General features: G+C 41.3%; 1 protein-coding gene across 2 annotated transcripts in view; it reads right to left on the bottom strand.

Annotated features, from left to right (window-relative positions):
- Positions 1-7,366, bottom strand: part of PJA2 (praja ring finger ubiquitin ligase 2) — a 44,385-nt gene extending 37,019 nt beyond the window's left edge. The window contains exon 1 of one of the 2 annotated variants that reach the window (XM_067315466.1): positions 7,347-7,366. The gene's annotated coding sequence lies outside the window, so the exon portion shown is untranslated. Of the gene's footprint in view, positions 1-6,659; positions 6,760-7,346 lie in introns of those variants that run through there. The other variant, XM_067315465.1, reaches the window with a different exon arrangement.
- Between the last annotated feature and the right edge of the window lie 13,632 nt (positions 7,367-20,998).

The following is a 20,998-nucleotide window of genomic DNA, read 5'->3' as shown; positions in this document are numbered from 1 at the left end:
CAAATGATTGTCAGTTGAAGCATATGCAGGAAAGAACTTAAACACTTGCCTTGAATGAAATACGTAAGAAAAAAACCACACAGAGCAATTAATATTTAGTAACGTCCTTAAGAAAAGGAGAAACAGATTTCCTTCAACCCCAGAACTTCTTACGAGTTGAGCTCAGGCAGCATCTCTCATGTAAAGGTATCTGATCAGATGAGTTGCACAAACCACCATCCTGACACAGTCCCTTTCTATCCTTGAACGTCCCTCTACAGTTCAAGACCCCACACGGTTCCTTGTTCTTCATTCAGTCTCCTCTCACCAACATGGGTTCACAGAAAACACCTACATTGCTATCTGCCACCTGTCCAATTCAGCCAAAGAGCGAGCGTTAGGTGTGCTTGCTCTGATGCCGCTTCAGCTGTGGTTACAACAGTCGGCAGTCAAGCTGTAAACTGGACTGAATGAACTTACTCCACTTTACCAAACTGCCTTCTCTGAGGGGCTACCCCTATTTTTGTTTTCTAAAGCTAGATCAGCTCAATGGATAGCTGCATTAGCACAACCAAGGCAGTGGAACAGAGCCAGAAGCGAGCAGCCAGAGGCAGGAGTCGCTAAGCAAACTCTGCTGACAAAGCCCCTGCATCCCTGACCCACAGACTTGTTCTTCATTGAGCACTGACCTGTAATTATTCTGGTGCTGATTTTTCACCATCCTCCTATTACTTAGCTGCTCCAACCTCATATTAAGCTTCTGCATTATTTCTGCACTGACTTAATCTGATTTTAGCCTTTTCTTCCCAGCTCTCTTTACTTTCTTTCACAAAACTGAAAATTGTTTAAATGCATCACTTTCCTCTACCTTGACTTTGACAGGACGTGAAAATCTGTCCTATGAACTGCCAGCTCTGGCTTACCATAATAATTGCTCTTCCAGCTTTTATTCTGAGGAATACCTATGGCAGAAATTCTACAATAAATCTCAGTTCAAGACAGAGGGAAGATTAAATAACTGAAGTACTAAAAGCCTTTAATGTATTGTGTATATGTCACATGTATTAACCAGTTAAGAACAAAACCCATCCTCCCTCACTCTCTCTCAGAAAACAAGCCTTACAGCTTTAAAAATAAAAAGCTTAACATAATTTTGCCAGTGGCCCTTATAGCAATGTGTTCTGTTAATACAGAACACTACTAAGGGTTGACAATCATCAACTGAAACTTACTATCTTTCTCCTTTCCCAACAACAGATTTTTTCAGTCTAAATATTTGTACTAAATTAAGGGCATGGAAGTAGTAATTTTTAATCAACTGCTTTTCAAAAGACATTCAGAAATTTCATCCTTATTTTCAGTAAAAGGTACGCTTGTAGACTGTCTACCTCCTTTCTCCCTCCCACTCAGACTACTACTCCACCAAAGAAACAAAAACAAAAAAAATCCCCAAATCTTTGTTTGCTCTTTTCCCCTTGCCTATTATCTTCATATTCTGATTTTCATTTTCAATTCCAATTACTTTCTAGAGGATGATACATATCTTTTTAAAGCCTAAAGATGGCAAATAGAAGCTGGTACTATAGAAAAGTTCAGTCACTTTATTTAGTTTGGTATACAAGGTTTCATTCTATTTCTGCCAGTGCAAATGACCTCAACCTACTTCAAGATGTTAGAACAGTCACTTCCTTACCCTTGATAAATTCAGCAAATACTAGATGACAACATAATTCCAAAGTGGAAGTTCAGGTACTTGAAACTCCTACATGATAAAGAGATACAATGAAGCAAAAGATCATGTCCAAGGACTTATCTTTGTAATTCATTCTCTCTCTCATCTTAACACATTAACCCAAAACATGTAATTAACCCTCCACCCCAAACAAACAGTATGCTTTTTAAGATCTCCTTTTTTTCCTGAAGAACAGTGAAAACTCACTGCTTTAAACACTTTTTTTCCCTTTACAAATATTATTCTTTATACTGAATACAACGATAACAAAAGCCCTGTCTCTGATCCAAGCGACAGACCGGAGGACATACCTATCATATTTAAGGACAAAGTCAGCTAGGCCTCCAAGAATTTTAAAGCTTAGGAACAGAAAGCAAAGTGATTTTAACACACCTGGGAAGAAAATGAGACAACTCTCAAAAGAGACATGCAAGATATTATTATGGGTAGGAATAAACAACTGAGCAAATTACCAAAGGGAGAATAACCGGCTATGGTTGCTCTGCAGAAGGGCAGTTTAGGATTATAGTGGATCATAAACTGAATGCAAGTCAATACTTCCACTCTGTTGTGTCAAAATGCAACATGGTGAGTTGTATTAGAGGGAAACCTGCAGGATATGAAAGGCAACCCTTTTACTCCATCTGAGATTGTTAAAACTGGATCTAGAATACTGAATACAGTTCCGAGTACCTTACTTCAGAAAAGATCAATCTTAAATGGCAGCAGGGAAGATTTCCTTGGCATTTGGAAATGACATTAGGGAGATGTTTCTACCTGCAAGAACACTGTAACATTTAAACAGATTGCCCAGACAGGTTGAAGAATCTCAATCAGTGAAGCATCCAGCAAAATGGGATTCAAACAAATGTCTAGTGGGACAGTCATTGTGACTCTAGGCTGGTAGGAGGGAAAAGCTGGATAACTTTATGAGGGCCTTCCCAGCCCTATTTTTGATGATTTAATTGTTCCCAAAACTAGCCCAACAGAATTTCAGTTATTTACTTCAGTACCATGGCCTGGAATCACAAGCTTATAGTAATGGGGTTCACAACATTCTCAGCTATGCTGGGGGGGGGGGGGGGGGGGAGGGGAGGCAGGGGGATTCCAACCACTATTTGCTTGCTTTCAAATAACTTGGAAAATAAATTGCAATTCTTCTATTGATCAACTTCTGTATTTATTATTCTTATGCATTTTCTAATATTATTTCTTCTAAATTTCTAAGAGATTAATGATCTAAATGCTATTTGAAATCACACCAATTTTTACTAGATGCAGCACAAATACTTGAATTTTTGTCATCTCCTTTTACAAACTACAATCTTTCATTTAAAACCTCTTATTCCAATCTTGGAAATGCCGTACAGATCTATTACCTAGCAGTCTAAATTACTCCTGTAGATCTCTGACTCAAATAACTGGTTAGTGTGTTTAGCTGTTTCAACATGTTTCAAAGAAAAAGGTGCTTTGATTTGTATTGTATATGTTTACCTACCATTTCAAGTGGATGATGAAGTATTTTCACTTCTTCAACTTTTTAACAATAGACCCTAGCAAAGGCAGTGCTACAGCTAGCTGAACACACTAAGAAACCTAAGTTAATTTATTTCTATTTTCTGTGGTGTTTTCTTACTGCACATCAACATGAGACAATTTTTAAACCAAGTACCTTTCTAAATTTTCCAAAAAAATTACAGTATCACATCTTCTAAAACCAGTTGCCCAACTTTTTTTGAAGCTATGTTACCTAGCTACAAATACCTCGTTTACCAAATATGTGATGCAGACTCACTTATTTAAGATGCTGTGTTGATTACAAAGCTACTAACAAAGCAGGCCTGTTTGGTGTTTTGCTAATTTTTTAAAATCATTTGAGTTATGGAAACTTATCCCTTGATTATTTCAGAACTTCCACCTCTGACACCTGGCTGGCAGGGAAGAATATTTTGGTGTAACTGATTACCAATTAATCTCCTGAGCAAAATTCAAGACTACTGTCTACCACCCGGATCAGTACCATTTCACCATACTCTGCTTTTCTACAGTATCAACCAGCTGTCCCATTCCATACCCAATACAATTATCACTGTATTTTCTTCTTCTGCACAATATCTAGCACAGATGGATTGCAGATGTTAGAACAAAACTCAGGAGGGGTTTTAGCATCTAGAAAACTTTGGGGCCGTGTTTCAATAATTACACACAAATATGAAAAGAACACGCATGTATGTGCAAACCGGAATTCTTTTTGCTTCATAGCCACACATTTAGTTACCTTAAACACTGTATAAAGGTCTAGTATCAAAACACCATGCTTGAAGTTTATCAAATTTGAAAAGCTATTATAAAACTACTTAGAATGATTAACACCATTGGCAGCAGGGCCACTAAATGCTTCCCTCCACCGCAACACGTAAGCATTTAGCAATTCATTCAGCCACATGCTCCATCATCTTTGCAGTGCATTCAACTCATTACTAAAAGCTTGTTAGCGATTACCTCAATGTCCAATATAAACAAGTAACAATGTGTTTCGCAAATACCACAAAAACAACCAACCAGATGTGGCCTTTAAGGGAACAAAGGTTCTTGCAAGAGCTACTGCATTTCACACTTCAGCAGCTCAAGTAAGTGCCCATATATTAAATGGGTAAGCCATTACTCCAAACACTTCAGGATATTCCTGTGATAAACAGCATGAAGTGCGTTTCATTCAAGTTAAGGCTATCAAAAAACACAGAAGCCAAAGTTTCAAACTTCATCTGGAACTTTCCGACTGTGCTCAGGTTAATGTGTCGCGTCAGGATATTTGAAGTACCGCGTGCCTGCTGACATTCTGCACAGACCGCCAGGGCTAGCTAGCTTCCCCTTCCTACTACGTTTTGGGCTTACCTATTTTTATCACTTATTCAGACAAAGTTGTTTCTATAATGCCTTGAAACAACTTTCAAGTTAACTAAAGCTTTTAAATACATTTGCAAACTGAAGTAGATGCAAAGAAGATCTTTGGTATCTGTTCAAGTATGCTACTAAACATTTAGATAGAAGGTTGGCTCAAGCTTCATTATAATACTGTGGTGGACTGTATCAGACTTTCAGCCTTATCCACTAAAGAGCAGAGGGACTCATTAACATATCAGTGAATAAACAAATTAGAACAAATTTATTTCTGATACTTTTGGTTTGTTCAAAATATTATTCAGAAACACTATGATAAGCCTTTATTGAAGTGTAAATCTTGTGCTCACAACTTCAATTACATTTGCAGTTCCAGTTATCTCAGATGCCAAACAAACACTACTTACACTGCAAACTATAAGCCAGAGATTGTCTTTCTTTTAAATGTATTGTGCTTTGTACAATGGGACTGTGGCCTCTACTGCTGTAGAGCACAGTAACAATTTTTGTTTCATTCAAGCCTGCAAAGGCATAAGAGACAAAGAACCAAACCAAACACAAGCCAGCAAGTACTACGGATTACATATAAGAGAAAGTACTTCATAAAAATGGTAACAATGCCAGCTTAACTTTTTGCTGCTAATATCCATCACAGTACTTGCTGAACTAATCTAGTACATCATATCAGTATTTTTCATTCACTACACTAAACTCCTTTTTACAGAAGTAAACATTTTCAGGGGATCAGCCAACTAACCAGGGCAATAATTCATAAACATGTCTTATCTTGATGAATATTTGATCTATCAAGAACTTCTGCACACTACTTTCATTGTCTTGTAATTCACTAAATTAGCAATGGAAATAAGAAAAAATAGACAGAGATCACAAAAAGTGAAGCAAGTCTATGCTTACAGAAAGTTAAGTTTGATATGTAAGGCTTCCAAGATTATTTCCAGAGAAAAATTCTGAGGAAATATAAAAGTTTCCTGATCTTATGTTTCAATGCAATTTCAAACTCATGACTTTCTAAGCAATTTTTCCAGACACTTTCCTTTCTTTAGTAGATGAGAAAGACTGGGAAATCAATTCTGTGCAGGTCTGACTCAGCTACAAATAAATACTTATTACATACATATGCTTCAGGATGCCAGATACAGATGTAAATACGCACACTTCTCTTAAAGGAAAGTCACCTCTATAAAGTACATATTCTTCATGACTTGTGTATTAGCAGAGAACAATAACAGAATCTGAAAGCTCTTTATTGCTGTAGGACATCATTTATTTTTCCCAGACATAGTGTAACATATTTTTTTCAAAAACTGTTCCCTTAAATCATGTAAGGATGTATACACATATGAGTGCATATCCAGAACCACACTGAAACAAGTGTCTGAACATACTTAAGAGTATAGACAAAGGCCCTAAATACACAAGTCTCTAAGCATCCAAGATGTCCTATAAAGTACTCAGTATCACAGTTATGATACCAACTAGGCTTTTTATATCTTCCTGCACTGTGAAGATTCACACGCTATGTAACAGATATATATTCTTCATAACAAAATGTTAATTCACTTTCAGTATCCAGTCTAGTGTCTTGAACATATCTGCAGTGCACAATATCTTAAAAGATCTCAGTTGCACTGCAGTCAGCTCAACTGGACTGTGCCTAGCTGGAAACAATCAGTTCAAGCGAGCCTACAGAAAGTGCAACGTTAAAGTGCAAAAACTAAACACCCTCAGGGAGAGTCTCATCAATGTGTAAAACCCATTCTGAGGGGGTATAACTGCAGTTTAACACATTTTCACTTCTAAGTCCAAATTGCACGTTTTTGGTGACATATCTTAACACAGCTCTGGAGGAAAAAACAGATTCCTGTGGCCAAAGACAGATTCATTCCGTCCCCGAGCATGGGGGCGATTCTGCTCCCAGCTCTTTTCGACCACCTCTCCTCCAGCAAAGGGGCTGCATGAGGGCTTCCGAATCTAGTTCAAGCAAGGCCAACTGGCTTACTTGAAATGTGGGTGTAGTCACACCCACCTCATTTTGCCTGAAGCACTATAACAACAACGCAATCCGTTCCGCTGACCGGGCAGCTCTCAAAGGATAATCAGGAGCGCAGGACTAGGGAAGCGCGGTCCTCCCATACACTAGTCACTCTCCGCCCCGCGCAGCACGCAGCGAGCTTCCCCCCCCCCTTCCCCCGGGAAACCGAGTCACCTCCCCGTGGCTGCGGCAAATAAAAGACCCCTCTGAATTTCCAGTCTAACACCGCCTCGTGCCCGCTCCGTACCGGCGCGCCCGCCGCCCGCCTCCGCTGCCCGCTCCAGCCTCACCCCAGGCCTCTCCCCTCCTCCGCACACCCCACCGCGGCCCGGCTGCGCAGGACGGAGGGGCCGCTACGGCGGGCCGAGGCCGTCACCCCGCGGCGGCGCCCCCGGCCCGCAGGGGCCCGGCCCGCGCCCCGCCGCCGCGCCGCGCCAGCCCGCCCCTGAGGGCAGCCCCCAGCCCCGCGGCCCGCGCCGCCGCCCCACGCCCGCTCGCAGCCGGGGCCGCGGCTCGGGCCGGCCGCGGCGAGACGAGGCCCTGCCTGGCTCCGGCTGCTGCCCCCTTCCCCCCGCGGCCGGAGGCGGCGCGCGGGCCCGGGTAGAGCCCGGCCCCCCGCCCCCCGCCGCGCCGCGCCGCGCCGCGGCGGCCGGGCGCCCCCCGCGCGGGCCCCGCACTCACCCCGCCCGAGCCCGTCTCGCCCGCCTCCCCGCGGCCCCAGCCCGGCTCCCCGCAACCGCCCCGCGGACGCCGGCCGAGCCAATCCCGTCACACTACGACGCCTGGCGGCAGCCAATGCTCGGCCACGGTGAAAGCGGAGCAACCAATGGCGGCTGGCCGGGGGCGGGATCATGGCAAGGGGCGCGCCCTCCCGCCCACGGAGGGGCGCCGCGGCCGTGCCGCCGTAGCTGTGCCGCCGCGGGGCGCCTCTCTCCCCGCTCGCGGGGGCGGTTGCCCCCCGCACCGCGCGGCCCAGCCCTGCGTGCAGGCGCTCTGCGGCACCGCGCGGCCTGGCCGCCGCCTGCAGAGCCGGAGAGGGCGGAGGGAAGAGCCGGCGGGGCCCGGCAGCGGGCAGCGGGCCGAGCCGCAGCCCCCGGCAGGGAAGGGCAGGGCAGGGCAGGGCAGGGCGGCCGGGCCGGCGCGGCGCGGGCTGTGCTTTGCCCGAGGTCTGCTCTGGGGTGGAGGATGCAGGGGAGTTGGTGCCTCGGCTCGTGTCACGCTACTGGTGCTTAACTCCGCGTTATTAAATGCTAGAGCGTGGTAGCGCTTCGCCTCGCTCAACACTAGCTCAGAAAGTCTGATGTACAGACTCAGACGAATTCGAAGGGCAGAAGTATAGCTAGTCCCACCTACTCCACGCTACCAGGCACGTGCAAGAAGGGAGCTTGAAGAAAGAAGCCTCCTCAGTGACAGGTTGCATCTCTCTCCGAGACACCCAGTGACACATCTTTTAGTTTGCCAGTGCTTATTATCACCATAAACCACTACTGAGTTGAACTGACCTGTCTGCTCACCTAGAGTGATGTTTCTGGATTTTAGTTTTCTGGTTTGTTGTTTGTTGCTGAATAAATTACTGTTAGCCTTTTAATCATTTAATCATGTGAGTTCATCCCTGGGCTGGTAATTCTTATCTCAATTTAAAAGGCAATTTTACCACTCAGAGACAGGCAGAAAGCAATTTTACATTTTGCTGTGGAAAAATGGGAAAGGGTGACATACAGGACAGAAAGATTTACACACAACACAGGGTGATATACATTGTACCGAAGAGGGAGATAAGCAAAAAGACATATCCTGTACAGAGCAAACAAAGACAGGGATAGAGCGAGGGAGAGGGAAAATGATGGCCTTATGTAAGAATATATAGAGAAAGTGCAGTGCAGTGTTGTATGTGTACAGAAAGCAGGAAGAGAAAGGCATAGCAATTTGGATACAGACGTGGCAAAGACTATACCAAGGCCAGAGAAAACATGCTGCAGTTTGCCTAAAGCGATGAAGCTTAGTTCAACTATTGTTTTTACAAAGCTTGAATATTGTTTTTTATTAATATGATTATTTCATTCCTTAGAGAAATGTCTCATCATCAGCTTTGTTTAGAATATTTTAACTAGTACACAATTATATTTTTCAACACTTGTGTCAGCATAAGTATCCTTGCACACTGTTCCAATAATAAACAGAATAAGTACAAAAAGAACTGAAGTAAAAAGTATTCCATGATGGTATCCTGGCATGTTTTTAACTAGAACCAAAGTGTTTTACTCATCCACTATTTATCACCATGTTTTGTACATGTTATATTGGCAAAACATAGTTAGAAATGAATCATTTACAAACAATGACATCTACTAGTTGAAAGATAAAACCTAAGATTGAGAATAAACTTCAGCCCCAAAGAAGAAAACAAGTTGATCTGTGAACACTGAACCTGATGAAATTTGGTTTCTATGAATGTATGCCACATATCTACTACTACCCAACAGCAGTAATCCCTGGTCATCCATGTTCTTATGACCCTTCCCCTCCTGTCTTACAGTATCAGTTCAGGTCTTGCTCCTTGGCTCTTCCGCCCTTCCTGTAATATTTCCTGTAATTCTTTTCCATGTCCCTCCATTTCAAGTGAGACAAGAGACAACATATATTGTGGATGGTTACTAGCTTTATATGTGCTAAAAGTTTAGTCAGTATGTGCGTGCCAGCTGCTAGCCAGGAAATCATATAAAACAGTTAACTGTAGAGTTCATACTCAACAGAAGTGCTAATTTTGTTTACTCTCTCCTCTGCATAACTGCCAATTTTCACAGAACTTACAGAGATCTAATTAGCACTGAGTTCCCTCCTTCTGCCAAATTTTTGTTAAAAATAGCTAAAGGTTCAAAGGTATTAGGAAGGAGTGCTGATAGATGTTTAGGCAGAGACTGATGGACAGACAGTCCAAATTCAGATATTTTGAGACAATATGAGTTATTCACAAAGACCAAGATAGGTTAGTGTTTGCAGATTCCCTCTACGTGTAGTAGAGCTTACGTACCTCAGTAGAGGATACAGCTCTTCAAGTTAGGCTCCTGTTGCAAATTACCCTCTAAGGAGCCTTCTCCCACACACCCACACATTGACATAAAAGGAAACAGGAGAAATTAGCTACTCCAAAGTAAAATTAGCCTCTGTGAATATTCTTCTTGGTGCAGCAACCCAGTGCTCCACAGAAATATAAGAAGAGTTTTGTCAGAAACTGTCAGTCTGAATAGAAGGATACTACTACTGTGCAAACATCAGAGTTTGTAGCCTCTGATGTGGAACAAGAGTGAATTCTTCCTGAAAATTTGCTTTATTGATTGCTGTTTGTATTTCACTAAAGACATAATCCAGAAATCTATCAAGTCTGACAGTTTCTAATGAGTTTAAAGCAGTCAGATAAGGCACCTCCACATCAAAGTATACATACTATCATTATTATTGCATTCAAAAGACTAAATAATATGGCAAATAAATATGTAAATAAAAAGATTTTTCATGTGAACAGTATATAGTATATTTAAGGGAGAGGCATTTACAATGCATACTCTGTTTTGCAATCTATTTTGTAATATTTTTAATCTTGGTAATATTCAGATCAAACTTTTCTCACAAAGACAAACTGTAGCTGCATGTATTGATGCTGTGCCACATAAGAACGTACTAAGGAGTGTCACCTCTTTTCCTGATTTTAGATTATTAGGTTTTATAACAAGAGAGGAATATTATGATCATCAAGTCCATCCTTTACAGAAGAATTCAACGAAAAGTACAGAAGAGTACTGAAAGGCTGTGATGGAAAAAATGCAGTGACTGATGTTAGAGAATATCGGACTGAAGCTGTCTAGAATTAATTGCTTAGCATAACTTGCTTAGCATTAGTAGCTAAATTTGCTGAAGCCTTAGGCCTCAGGCTGTGAACTTTTACTTAGATAAGTAAAAAGGGGCCCCAGAGCCAGTTCAAGCTGGAGAGATAAAGAAGTTGCACGGACAGCAGGAGTAGCCAACCTTGAAGATAAGCAGCAGCCTGCCTAGAGACAATGGAGGGGCCCAGTGAAGAAGGGGAAGAACCAAGACCTATCTATTACTGTTGGTCCAAACTATCGCTTAAGGGGTGGGGAATTTAGACTGTAAGGGTATAATTGCCCAGGGATTTCTTTGTTCGGGGTCCCTCTTCAGAGGCACCCTGTAAATCAAGCTGTAATTACTGCATGTGTATCATTAAATTTTATTTCTCTCCAATCTGACTTTGAACTTCTGCCTCAGCAGGAACCTAGGGTCGGACCCTGTTATGGAGGCTGGTGAGTTCATCCTCCTTTACAGAAGAATTCAACGAAAAGTACAGAAGAGTACTGAAAGGCTGTGATGGAAAAAATACAGTTACTGATGTTCCTGAAACAGCATTCTACTGCAAACCACAAGCTATCATGCTTGTGTGTTTTCTTGGATACACTCCATTCTTAGTCTCTAAGTTTTGTCCAACAGTTTTCAAGGATTTTCTTTTTTTCCAGATGTTTAATATTCCTGCAGTGTGCATGAGTGGTAGCTTCAACTGGAACTACTGATATATGTTAGGAAATGTCACATATGTCCACATCTGCAATATATTTGGTGATTTCTGTATATTTCTGAGCAGATGGGATCTTACGTGTACTTCACAGCAGAGCTAATGTTTCTGAGAAGCATCAGAACTATTGTACATATACTCTACAAGTGATTTGTTCAAGCTCAGTAAGTCAGATGCATCCCCCAAACTCTAGATTTACAACAAAACAAGCTGTAAAAACACAAATAACAACATGGAACTGCAAATTAAGAATCTAAAAAAAATATTTCAGATGGCTATAAACTAAAGAAAGTATGGTGAGTTCCAATTTAAAACACAGATAATGTAATTCCCATCATAATAAAATTCACATGCCACTCAAGAACAAGAAATCATTCAGTTTAACAAACTGAAGGCAGAAAATGTTACATCAGTTAAAATCTTTTTTATGACACGGTGTAAACTTAGCCCAGGGGACTCATTGCTACAAAATAGCATTATTACTTAGTATTACTATTTATAAGTATTGTTAGGAACAAGAGTTCAGCAAGATGCAAAGATACTTTGCTGTTTATATAGATAATGTTAATATTTAGGATTACAACAGTAGAAATAATAAACGCAGCCCAACACTTACGGAAAGAAGAATCTGTGCTCTGAATTTGAGACAGTAAAATAATTTTTAATTGATTAAGATGACTTCTTAAGAAATCTTAAGATATCTTAAGATGAGTCAGGAAAACATCCTTTGTCAGGAAAGCACTCAAACAGATGCTTGAATGTCTGCACGTGAACAAGGCAAAGGCTGCTAGCTCCCTAGATTCTTGTATTTCTTACACTTATGGTCAGCTGTGGAAATTGCTTCCTCTAATTCTTTTCTAAATGACAGCATATTTAAACAGAAAGAGCCAACTATTTCTGTCCTAAAAGCAAAACTGTTTAAAGACAATTAATTGCCTTTACATCTACTTTTACCTTTAGCAGTTACAGCTGTAGCTTTGAACCTGCTACCTCCTAGGCATGCAACATGCTTTTAAAAATATGCTTGGAAGATGCTATATAAAGAGGGATTAAAAAGCTTGTAACTGAGTAAGGCTTATTCCCCCCTCCCTCCCCAGACTTCTCAGGTGAGTCAGTGTGATACTGTAACGTGATAAAAAGTTGACTATGCATCCTGTAAGCACAACAAAAATGGATACTATCACAAAGATTGATTAGGTTTGTCAGCTCAAAAAAATGAAGTGATAGTAAGATTAGTTTTTAAATATATATAAAAATGTTTTGGTCACTAGTCTCAAGAGTTTGTAATTTTGATCATTTACAGTTAGCTAAAATAGCAGAATTGGATAGGCCTAAGTATTATTCTAAAATGGCTGATTTTTGCTCTTTGGAATACAACTACAAAATATGATTGCTGATATCAGAGCCCACAGTAGTTGAAGTAATTCAGTCAGTGGTCTATGGAGCTGATTAAAGTACAGTGTGTGTGTGTGTGTGTGTGTGTGTGTGTGTGTGTAGGTATGCACACATGTGCATGTGTGTGTTACACCTCCAAATTTTGCCACAAAGTCCAATTTTCTGGGGCCAGGAGTGCATTGCCCTTCTGGTGTTTAGGGGCTAAGTGAAGGAGTTTAGCTGTCTGAGTCCAAGGGGGGCTTCTTCCTTGACCAGAGCTGTTGTGAAGTAAGTTAGAAGTGAGGGCTGCCCCTCCTTGCCTTTGGGAATTGTGAGTCTGGCCCTGACATGGTCCCACCAGCTCAGCTTCCCGGCTTGACTCCGGACCTGCCTCATCACTATGGTCCTGCTGGGGGATCACCAGGCTATGCCGACCCCAACCACCATCTCTGGCCCTGATCCTGACCTGGACTTGCTGGTCCACATCCTGGCTCCTGGCTCACCTTCTGTTGCAGAGCAGCTGGCTCTCACTGCACCCTGATGCTATCTTGGTACGCTGTTTCGTCAAAAATAAGCAATTTTAAAGTTCAAGACCAGCAAATTTTGTTTCTTTCAAAAGTAAATAAATAATAAGTTTAATCTGTTAGGAGCCCAAAAAGTCTGTTGTGTTAGCATTCTAAGTATCATGGTAATAATTAAATTAAAAAATAAATCTTGGACTAGTCAAGAAGAAAGTGCCAAAATTTTGGAAAGCTCTGTGTCTCCTTAAAAGCTCAGTAGAAGTGTCCTCTGAATTTGCAGGGTGTAAGAAACTTTGCTGCTCTGAGAAGATTGCCATTCCCCAACAGAGGTAAAGGTGCCTGTGTCTCAGGAACTCCAGCCCACAGTCTGGCATTTAGTTTAAACCATCAAAAAGGGGAACTTGCCTTAGCCTGTTGGTGATCTGTCAGATGTATTTATAAGTATTGAACCAAATACTGATCTCAGTTGCAGAGATGCAGGTTCAAGAAGAGACAATGTTTATGATTATTTATTTCTGACAATTACTTTAGCAAAGACAATATGATTCTGGCTGTTATATTTGTGTAACTAACAGTAAAGTCTGGACTATTGTATTTTTCCAAGTCCCAAATGATTCTTTCAGCCTTTAATATTAACACCTTTGAATACACAACTGCTCAAAATACTTCTTTCCCTTTTTGAAATAATAAAAAAATCTGACTTCAGAGAAGGCACATCCTTAAAGTGCTCCTTCAGTTACTAGATGCTATGGGAAAAGCACTGGGTTCTAAACTGGAAAAAAACCTGTACGAGTCATACAGTTGCTGCAACCTTGTCTTTCAAACTCTTATGTGCAATAGTAGTTCAAAAATTACTAGAAAAAAATATTATTTTGAAATAAATACCACCCTTTGTGGTATTTGTTGTCACTCTTAGTGGGGACTTATATATTGTGTCAACAGCAGATTTTTTTTCCTGGATAGGGTGAACTGAACTTTTTTCAGTTCATACTCAGTTACTGATGTTAAAAATCCCTAGCTAGTACAATGACACAGCTTTTTAGGGTTTTGATTCTATTTCTCATTACTTCAGCATGTTTTCTTACTAATTTGGACACGATAAACAATTTTTTAAGTATGTCCACAATCACATGTGCCAAAATAGATCCTGGCTTAACAAAGAGGGAAAACCCATTTTAGATGATAACTACACCTGTGGTAATCTCACATGGAAATATTGTGTTAAACATTTTCAGACAAGCTAAAGTTACTGGTGCCCATCCCTTCACCACCAAAATATCTACTTTTAATAGATTCTGGCCCCTCCTAACTTAGTCTGGTTTTGAGAAAAACTGCACAGCCAGTCTGAATCCTTACTCAGCAAATCGTTCTAAGCAGGTGGTGCATAGAACCAGTCTTCACGTGAATACCTAAATAGGAATTTAGATGTCTCCTAATATATGCTCATTTGTAAATACAGTGGCTTGTGCCACCATACAGAAATTATGACAACTGCCTAACACTGATATAATTGCTGCACAGAAAGAGCCATAAGGTCCTCCTTACTTAACACTGCATAGTGAAAAAATATTGGATACTCTGGACTAAGTTATAGACAAAATTTACACTTCTGGAGTGTTGGAAACAAAAATGAAGTAGATGGTTTTCCTTTGGCATTTTTTATCTCTTTATATTAAAATAAGTGTAAGGAAGATAAATATTGTTGTAATGAAAACTAATTTACGAAGAGGGTAACATCTGACGGTTTTCAGATACAGCTTCATTAAAGAGTGAACTGATTCAAAAGCTGATACTGCCTACCTAGTAGGATTTAAAATATCCAAATTCAGTGCTTAAATGTGTCATATCCGAATTTGATTTCCTAATGAATCAGATTGTCTGTGTGCCTCACAGTTTTTAAGGTTCTACAGGTTTCATAGGCAGTGAGTAGGACAGAGACCTCACTCAGAAAAGAGCTGCACAGTCCACCCCATGCCAGAGAAAACTCACATTAGTTCAACATCAGTTCCCTAATCCACAAGAGGTCAGATCCATCAGTCTTCTCTTCAGGGAACAACCGATTTTAAAATGGTGCAAACAATATAATTAACAGAGGACCTGAAAATTCAGACTGTAAACTCTTTGAATTAAATAGGATGACATAATTCATTTGCTAGAGATTGATTTTTCACCACTGAAAATGTGTCTAGAAGTTATTATAGGAATTATCTTGCTCATTATCTTCATTCTGTTTCACTAACAGCACCTGTAATATCTTATCGATGTAACCAGCAAACCAGCTGGCAATTTTGCTAAATCTTGGAAAAAAGAATAATTGATTTTTATACAGTCATTGTGTATGACAACTTGAAAATATTAAACTGGATATACATATTGACCTACATCCAATCAAGCCATCTTGTTACGTTTGTTGATAATCAACTATATTATTGATTTGCTAGATACATCCATATCCTCAGAAACCCCTGACTGTGGTAGTATCTTTCATGTATAAAACTTCAGGAGATCATTGAATGAATTTGAAAGTTCTGCAAAACTTCTACCACCTTTTCAGAACATACTGGGAAAGCCAAGACTATTTTGTTTGTTCTATTACACTCTTCAAACTAATTTGTTTCTTGGCAAAGAAAGTAGAACACATACACAATCTGCATTTTTCATATTTATTGAGCTCATAATCTTCCCTGGTCAGTCAGACTGCATATTCAAACAAAGCCAGTTAACAAGGAAACAAAACACAATTATCTCACTTAAAGCAATTGCTCTAACATGCAAAATTGTGGTCAACTTCCTCTGTCTCTTTTTACTGCTTCCCCACACTTTCAGATAAAATGCGTATATTCTCTCAGGAACAATATTTTAATGTATCATTTAGAAACTGAACAGTGAAAGAATGTCTTAATTGCAGCAACATCTTACCTAATTTCAAATAAGGGTGAAAAAAAAGTCTGCCAACAACCATTCTACCCTTATAAGCAAATAAGCTAAGAAAATTTCCACTTACCAAGCACATAGGAATGCAAGAGTTACTGGTCAGCTCTGGTTAACACTACAGGACAGATCTGAAGAGACAGCAGTCAGCCCTGTATGCCCCAGAGATAACACTAAGGAACGAAATCCAATACAATTGTCCACCAGAATAGAAAATAGATATGGTGGTACTAGTCTGGCTACCCGCCCTCAGAAGAAAGGCTTTAGAGAGAAACTAACCAACAATCACACTGAAGACTGGCTTGCACAATTGCCCACATCTTACTGTTTTTATTAAAATAAGTCATACAAAATATTGCAACCTACAATATTACTGTATGTAGGTACTCTACAAATTTCAGAAGGTCACTAGACCATGGGTACATAGAAAAAATGTCCCTTATTACAAAAAGAATTATAATAAAATAATACATCTCAGAATATTTTCAGACCTTACTAATTAAATTTGGAGTATCATTCACTTGAGCAGGAATTCCAGAAGGAAACCTTGGGGATCTACCTTGCCTGCAGAAACTCTCTCTAAGTCCATCAGCAATTCCTTACACAGCTAAAAAAAGTGAATAGGGATTCTGAATGGCTTGCAAATCAATGTGTGTTTTACTTCCAGCTTCCCTAAAATGTTAAAAAATGATAATGTATGTTTTTGAATCATAAAAAAGTTGGAAACACTGTTTTCCAAAATGATTGAAATTTAACGTTTTCATTGTATGAAACCAATACCTTATATACTAATTTCTAAACTGATTTCTCCTGAATGGAGAAATTTCTTGTGGAGGTTTTCACTTTGAAAAAATGATATTTTTTAAATAGAGATCATTTTCAAGCATCTCTGATTGGCAAACATACGCAAATCAGGAGCACTTTCTTGAGCTGTAAGAATCTGAAGACATGATAGCACATTGTGAAATTCATTATCTATTAATATCTGCTGTGTGGTTACTATTTTTCAGATGAAACAAAACAAAAGCTTGTCCCTATCCTGAAGAGTTCACAGTCTAAACATACTGAGTCAAGTAAAGAGAATGCTTGAAGTATAAAAGAAGAATGTCAGCTGGTGACTGGCCACAAATGCTCAATAAGAAGTTATAGAAATGCACAGATATTTTTTAAGGAATTCATTATGTAATGTATTGCTACAACTTGTCACTAATGGTCAGCTAGCTTCCTGCAGATGTTAGTTCAAATTGCAGCCAATTATAATGCCAAAAGAACATTCCCCCCTTTGCTCCTACTATAGATCTGTACAGACCAGAGAACTGAATTGCACTACTCTCTAACGGGCCTGTTAGCCAGCTATGTCAAGGTTTCCAACAGAGTCTCCACATGCACTTTACCCCTGTCATTTCCAAGAAGGAATACTAATACTAAAGGATAAAGCTAAATATCCCATGAAGCCTATGGATTATCATGATGTTCAGCTATTAAATGAGACAAAACTGGGAGTTCCCTGTCAAACATGAAGACCCTTAGTAGCAGATACAGTTCTTAGGACTTAAATTGTAAAGGTGCAGAGGCAACATCAGCTGGCTGCCTCCTAAATTAATTCTCTAAAGAGGCAACTTGAGCCAATGTAAAACTACAGACATCTTTGGCTCAAGAGAACAACCACATCTTGACACCTTAATATAGATCAAGCTCAGAAAAGCTGACCGTGGGTAAAGCTACACTGCAATCCCAAGAGAAGGTGAACTAACCCTTGCTGAGCTCCCAGCTGCCATAACTAGACTATAACCAACACCTGAACCAGCTAATTTAAAACTAGCCTGGGTATCTCTAATTTGCTCTGCAGCTATTTTCATGGTTTCTTCTGTACAATTCCTACTGCTGCGTGTAAGTATGGTATGCTAGTTAATCTGTAACTTCAGCTTCTGACTATTTAATACTTGAATACTTAAATCTTGAAAATTCCAACCCTGCAAAGCCATCTAAGCATGCAAAGACATTTTTACAATTGAAATGGCAAAGCTCAGACAGGGTGCGAGTCACAGTGAAGACGAGGAAATTGTTTTACAGAGCAAGGGTCATTTAGTGAGAAAAGGAGAAACCATTAGCTGGGAATTTAAAGAACAACTTTAACTTTGTAATTAATGAGCATAATTGCGCCAGAGTAGCAGAGGGCTCCCACCTGACCTCGGCTGCATCCGGTGGAGCTGAAGTGGAGGTGGCAGAACAGCGCGCCCAAGCTCACAGCAAAGCCTGGGGCTGCAGCGGGGCCGACTGCTCTGTGAGGCGACATACTGAGCGACACCTCCCGAGGGTACTTGGTGGCTGGGATGGGACTAAGCCCTCCGATCTCCAGGCTCGCTGAGGGCTGCCCTGCCTGCGCCTCTCTGGGGACAACGGTGCCGTGCGCGGCCCATGGCGCTACTGACCTCAGGCACCGAGCAGCGCGGCGGCCCGGGGCCCCGGCTGCCGGCGCAGCTGGAGGAGTTGCTGCTCCCGGCCGGAATTAGCCGCCTTCCTCCTGCGCGGGGACCCCGGGCCCCTGGCGCAGATGGCTAAATTAAGTGCCTGGAGCGGATGTGCCACTCGGGCATCTCGACGCCAGGCTGCGCGGCGCCCCGCGGCGGGTCCCGCTCACTGCCCGCGGGAGGCGGCACCGGCCGCCCGCCAGGTGGCGCCGTATCGCTGCTGCCAGGCCGGGGCGCGCGCGCCCGCCCCCCCCACCCCGCAGCCGTTGGGCGGCGGCGGCCGTTGCCCGGGCCCGCCCCCCGCGGGGGAAGGGGAACGGATGCGCGGCGGCTGTTACTGCGGCCGTTACTCCAGTATAGCCATGTCCTCCATAAAGGTGGCGGGGGGGGGGAGGGAAACTCATGCTGACTTCCAAAAGCATGGGGGGCAGGACACATAATGGGCAGTCCCAACAGAGTATCACTTTCATCTCTGCGCACTTGCCCCTCACTGGAAAGTATGGCGCCAGAAGCCCCCAAATCACTCCCTTTGCGCGGTGCCCGCGGTGCTCGGAAGGGGGCTAGCGGGGGGAAGGAAGGCGGCGCCATGTTGGGAGCGCGGCGGCGGCAGGTGGCGGCGGGGGGGACGAAGCTCGGCACCTGGGTGTCCGCGTCTCTCGGCGCCGCGCTGCGCCTTATCACCTGCGTTTACTGAAACAAGCCTTTTAAAAATGCAGAACACTTGCTAATAGTAATTTTGTAGAAAAGAAAGCAAGAAAAGAGTTAAAGAGAGGAACTGTTTCAAGTGTTTAGGTATTTCAATAAAAGAAGACAGGATTATTTTCCTTTTCTAGGGAGCTGATCATTTGTAAGCTGTATCATTTCCTTCTTGCAGTGGTGAAATTTTCATTTGCTGTATTGTGATTTTGGAGGTACCGACTGATACAACGCTAGGAAAAATGTTATTAATGAAGAAACTCCTGTTCTGGAACTTCAGCTTCAAAGGGCATCACGTTCAGGCACACTTCTCAAGTAGAAAAGGCTAGAAGGTATGGGGAGACTCTGGCATCTACGCACCAGTTACATGTGTTTCTGTAAACCTGTTGTCACTGTATGATGATTATTTTTGATCTTTTACCACTTTAATTTCTTCAAGGGTAGGATTTGGAAAATCTAATTTATTCCAGATTTTTTGGGGAGCTGGAGAGTATCCAAAGTATTATGATACAAACAGCTTAGTATGCAGTAATTTCATGACACTACAGTGATTTATCTGCCTTTTTTGTCCAGAGAGGAGGGGAATACTATATCAGTCAACCAACTCATATGCTACGTCACAATTTAAAGAGGATTACACATACAGATTACAGTTCTCTGTGTACCACATAAATATCTAGCACAAGCAGTTTATATCAGAATTAGAACTGCTATTGAAGAACTAAGTGTTTGGATAATTCTATGACTATCAAATAGGTCAAGTCTGCAACAGCTAGAACACATCATGGAGAGGAAATCCGTGAGTGTTTGACTGCATGGATATTTGTATTGCTGAACTAGCAAAAGCAGTAACAATAGTGCATGATGTCAGTTCTTATCTCTAAGGCTTCTGTAGTAATCCACTGCTATAATTGCTGTGGATCCGGGCATATGGTTAAAACTCGTAAAGGCAACACTCCATAAGGTCAGCTGACACATGGCTGAAAGGCCAAAAAGTCAATACGCTGAGAAGTCTGTAAAGCTGGAAGCTGAAAATAAAATAAGTATCTGGTGTTTCCAAGAAGGGAGAAAGGCTCTTTCTGGAAGACTGGTGAGAAGCTTATTTCAAAAATGTTTTTGTTTTGTTGCTTTTTAATGTAGAACAAAGTTTTCATGTAATTCTTTTGAGGAGTAAATGTCATTAAAGAAACAAAACACAACACCAATCTTCTGAAAAGTGAGAGAGGGCTAGAAAGCAATTGCTTAGCCATAGGACATACATTAACCTTAAGCCACTGAATATTTATGCTGTTTCCAGTTTTCTCACTTTTGGATACCCCAAAGTACTTGACTTTGCAGGATGCACATGGTGAAAACATCTATATTCAGAAGTATTGTGTAAAATAGGAATGTACACAGTAGCATTAGATGTTACTTGAGAAATTTTCTAACCTCACCACTCTGTTTCAAGGCTCAGAATATATTTTTAAACTAGAAATATGCTAGATTGCTAAATGGTAACTGGAATCTAATTAAATGGCTTTCTAGTAATTACAGAACCCATTCTCAATTAGCAGGTAGTGTGGATAGCTAGCAAAATTTAATTTGGTTTCTACTGCTGCTTCTTTACTGGCTTCATTTTGGAATGAATGCCAGAAAAATGCTAAATACTGCATCTTACAACAGTAAGGAGAATTCTGAGGAGAATGCCACTTGCTTACTTCTCTCTGACTTACCTCACAGCCATGGAGTCCTGGATCCTAAACTATCCTTCTTTTG

This window comes from Apteryx mantelli, chromosome Z, assembly GCF_036417845.1.
Source record: "Apteryx mantelli isolate bAptMan1 chromosome Z, bAptMan1.hap1, whole genome shotgun sequence".
Taxonomy (NCBI): domain Eukaryota; kingdom Metazoa; phylum Chordata; class Aves; order Apterygiformes; family Apterygidae; genus Apteryx; species Apteryx mantelli.
This window is presented reverse-complemented; position numbering and strand designations above follow the sequence as displayed.